Here is a 4,758-nt window from a genome sequence, read left to right on the forward strand (position 1 = left end):
TGAAAAAGAAAGTGCTTACATATGATGGGGAGCGTTGGAGGGGCTTTAAGACACAACTCATCCATGATTATACTACTCTTACAACAGCTAAAAGTAAAGAAAAACCTGTATATGTGATGTATCCATATATTTATTAGGATTGTTGGAAGGAATTTGTAAAGTCTCACACACTACGCCAAAAATTGGAATAGACAGCGCACCTTAGAGGGCGCTTTATTACAAAAGCGCACTCTAAAGTGAAGCGAAAAAATAAGGAGCGAACAATTGGAATAGACAGCGCACTTTAGAGGGCGCTTTTGTAATAAAGCGCCCTCTAAGGTGAAGCGAAAAAATAAGGAGGAGATAGAGGGACAACAATACAGGGCGTTTTTTAGAAAGCGCCCTCTAAGGTTACCCTTAGAGGGCGCTTTTAAAAAAGCGCTCTATAAGTCCATGTGCATTTCCAGTTTATAAAGCGCTTTTGGAAAGCCTTAGAGAGCGCTTTCATAAGCACCCTCTTAGGCCCCTTTTAGAGGGCGCTTTTTTTCCACAAGCGCCCTCTAAGGTCCCCTTTAGTAAACATTAAAATTATAACATACTGCGCGTTTTGTTATTTCACTCTCTGTTATTTTCGTTCTTTTTCACGTTAGGGTTCTCACTGCTACGATTTTCGCTACTTCTAAGGCGTTCTCCTTCCACCTCTGTTAGATCTACGACGTTTCCTCCTTCTATTAATTCGTTGTTAGCTGTTCGATTTTGACACCATAGGTATTTTTCATATTACTTGGTTTCTCTTCTGACGTTCGCTATTGTTCATTTTTGGTCTTAGCTCTTGGAACTTTTCCATTTGGAAGTAATTTTAGTAACATTGGAGGGTTTACATCAGGATTTCTTCTTGGATTTGTCATTTTGACTCGCCGTCAGCATCATTGGCTTAATCTAAACAAGTCTAATACTTCCCAGAAGCAAGAATCTTATCAATATGCGCTTCGGATTATCTCTTTTGTGCTACTTAGTGTTGGGTAGTGTCTCTCTCCTTTTTTTGTTGTTGTTGCTGTTAGGTGAATTACATTGTTATGTACTAGTGTCTCCAATGTGAAAGTGGTTGTTTACAGATTGGTCGGCGGCGGCGTCTTGTTCTTTAAAGGGGTGGACTTGAATGATTACTGCTCTTGGTGCCATTATATAACCTGTGCCCCTCCGAGCTGTAAACCAGGCTACATTTCTTGTGAGGTGAGTGATGATGTTATGCTACTTCCTTATGTATTTGCTTGATCTATGCAGCTTCTATGAAGCACCGACATAAAAGTGATTACAACTGATATAACTAATCTTTAGTTCTGTTGACACATATTAAAAGAACCAGTTTCGATTCTGCATATATGGTTAATTTATTGGCCAAACAAATTTTCTTATGATGATTTAATGCTTGAAAAGTTCAACAATGAAACTTGAAATGTTACTGATGCTAACATTTTTGTGATGTAATGCTGCAGGATTACCAGATCGGAAACAAACTTAACGTGACATGTTTGAACAATGGAAGAAGTGGCATTTTTCTCTGTCAAACCGTAACCCTGACGAGCAGGCTGAATCACTATGTTATCGCCTTTGCGGTAAATAACCAGACACAGAAATACAACATCTCTTAGGGAGATTTCATTCAATAAACTTATGTATATGATTTGTTCTTACTGTTGCTGCTGACAATAAGAATGAGTCACTGTGGTTGTTGCCATAGTTGTTATCTCGTTATATATATTTCTCCTTGCTATGAAATTACTGCAGGATGTATATTTATAAGTTTGTCTGAAGGAATATTATATCAAATGATTCATATATTAGAAATGATCATAATGAGGGTATTTGGATCAATCCAACCGTCCGTGTTGTTAAGAGACATGTAGAACATATTCCAACAAAGAAAAGAAAGAGAACTTAGTGAAAAAGGTACAGGTCAAATGATTTTAATTGTTTTCTTTATTACAGGTAAAATGGCTTTTATTACAGCAAATCGAGTCAGTTGCATAAAAAAAAAAGGTATAAGCACAATTATATGATATTTATGCATAGAAAATGTTAATTCTTGATCTTATACTTCACCTAACTAATTTTATGATATTTTAGGTTCATGCTATTGATATTGAACAAAAAGAGGTTGTTGCTAAGAAGACTGCGGCTAGCAAAAAAAACATACATCTCAGAGATGCTTTTGCTACTTAGTTTTATTTCTTTTTAAGTTATGAATTGGTTGTATATTTAGAATCTTTAGAAGTTAAACGATTATATATCAGTGGATTGTTGTATATGTATGGATTGTTGTATATAAGGCTTGTTGAATGCAATGTGTGAAAAAGGGCTTCAAATTATACAGTTTTAAGTGTACTGCTTCAATATACAGGTTGTCTAAAATAAATAAAAAAATATAGCGCTTTTTAAAAAAAAAAATTTAAATAACCACCCACTTTAGAGGGCGCTTTCCAAAATAAGCGCCCTCTAAACCCTTTAAATTTCCACTTTAGAGGGCGCTTTCCAGTAAAAGCGCCCTCTAAACCCTTAAAAGTTTCCACTTTAGAGGGCGCTTTCCAGTAAAAGCGCCCTCTAAACCATTAAAAGTTTCCATTTTAGAGGGCGCTTTCTTTAAAAAGCGCCCTCTAAAGTGGCTCTTAAAGGGCTTAAAGAGCCACTTTAGAGAGCGCTTTCACCAGGAAAAAAAGCGCTGTCTTTACCTATGCCAGCGCCAGATTAGAGGGCGCTTTAAAGCGCTGTTATAGGCCAAAAAAAGCACCCTCTTTTCCCTTATTTGGCGTAGTGACACCACTCTCGACTTCTTTGCTAAGAGAAAAAAGGAAAGCTTAATAGATCTAGAAATGTCTATCCATATAGATTGTCTAGTGGAGGATATGACAAACTTTAAAATAAGATGATTGAAGAAAAAATAAAACAAAGGGAACAAGAACTCGATGATTCTATAAGCCTTAATCTCACTCTATCTCCACCATCATGCCATGAGAAATGGATGAGGGCACATCAAAGAAAAGGAGGTGAGTTCACATCAGAGGTTACATGCGAAGTGACTGAAAAGATTGTAAGTAGATTCTTTTTTCAACAATATTATTTATTTTAGTTAAATCAACTTGTTAAAGATGAAATTGTATATGTGTTGTATGATTATTGGTTGAACAATCCAAAGTCGGCCTCTTCGTTCCATAAGATCGTCATGGCACCTTGGTTGAAGCGATTGGAACTGAGGAGCATCCTGGGCGTGTTCGTTGTCTTGGTAGAGGCATTAGCTTCAAGGATTATTTGGATGTTCTCGATTAACTAGAGAAGTGCATCATAAGGAAGAGATTGAAAAGATAGTTATTGTTAAGTTGGTGGAGGAAAGAGGGAAGTGGATTCAGGAGGAACATCAGAGGATGCAGATGGACGAGCGAGAAAGGGTGTTGCAAGAGGAGAGTGAGAGGTTGTTGTAGCATGTGCAGGAGCGGTCCAGAAGGAGGAGTTAGAGGTTGGTTGAGGTGGAGAGAAACAAGGTGAATGATGATGAGTATGAGAGGATATCCATGAAATGTACCCGCAACGTGCTTGAGGTATAAGTATAAGTTTAAAAAGTTATGTTGTATGTTGTTGTTATTATTGTTTGCGTTTTAATTTTTGTATTGTATTTCTGTTGTTTTTATGATGCAGAGATTGAGCTCATTGGGTTTAATCAACCAAACAAATTCAAATCAGTTGGATATTCAAGAACATGTAGTTGAGAAACTAATGGGTGGTACAAGTACAAAAGAAAGTTGTTTTGCACACTAGGACAATATTGAAACCATACCCCAACAAGTAAATAATATTAAATGACTACCAATGATAGTAGAGAGTCTTCCAGATCTCTGTGAGAATATTAAATTAATTCATATTCCAGATCAGTATTATGTACTTCCTAAGTCTTCTATTAAGGAACTTTTGAAGAGGGGTGAATGGCTAGACATTACCATATTACAATTGTGGTACTCGTAAGTATAATTTTTATATTGATTATTTATATTTATATTCATACGTTCGCGCACTTAACAATAAACATTTGACTCTTGTAGGTACTTGCATGAGATGTGTGTTGAAAGAGGTTTAATAAAGTATTGTTTTGTAGGTCCAAATACCATTATCCTTCATGGTGGTACGGTAACAAACAATATCAAGATTTACGTAAAAGACAGGTTTTTAGAAGATAACAAAGAATTATATTTGGCCCCATTTTTCCATTTGTAAGTATATATTAATTTGTGTTTTAATTTATAAACCAACTTTATACATATTATTCTGAATGTTTATGTAGTAATCATTGACAACTAATTATTATATGCCTAAGGAAAAATATTGTAGTTATTCGTTGCTCTACACATAATATCTTTAATGAAGTTACGCTAAACACTTTGTGCGGGTAAGTGATATAAGTTTTTATTCAAATTTGAACTTTAGTTTTGACTAGTTTTTATGCATGTTTAATTTTTAGCGACATCTGTAGAGCGGCGGAGAGGTACAATACAATCAAATGTAATGTAATTGGTAAAAAGAGAATGATATTTTCCCCAAAAGTAAGTATTCCTTGTGACTTTTGATATTCTTTTATTTGTGTGTATTAATTAGTAACTATATTAACATTATTTGTAGTCAAGAAGATAACCCAACAGATATTCTTGTGGATACTATGTTATGAAACATATGCATGATATTGTCACCAGAGGCATTACAAATGGATGGACCAAGCGTAAGGTATTAGCTTAA

General features: G+C 35.4%; 1 long non-coding RNA gene across 1 annotated transcript; it reads left to right on the forward strand.

Moving 5' to 3' along the window:
• Nucleotides 1-808: 808 nt before the first annotated feature.
• LOC127074912 (uncharacterized) lies at nucleotides 809-1,797 on the forward strand. The gene is made up of 3 exons (XR_007786138.1): nucleotides 809-1,001; nucleotides 1,095-1,212; nucleotides 1,476-1,797. It is a non-coding gene; the product is annotated as an uncharacterized LOC127074912 (long non-coding RNA).
• Nucleotides 1,798-4,758: the final 2,961 nt, after the last annotated feature.

The sequence above is a fragment of the Lathyrus oleraceus genome, chromosome 4, assembly GCF_024323335.1.
Source record: "Lathyrus oleraceus cultivar Zhongwan6 chromosome 4, CAAS_Psat_ZW6_1.0, whole genome shotgun sequence".
In the NCBI taxonomy this organism is placed as follows: domain Eukaryota; kingdom Viridiplantae; phylum Streptophyta; class Magnoliopsida; order Fabales; family Fabaceae; genus Lathyrus; species Lathyrus oleraceus.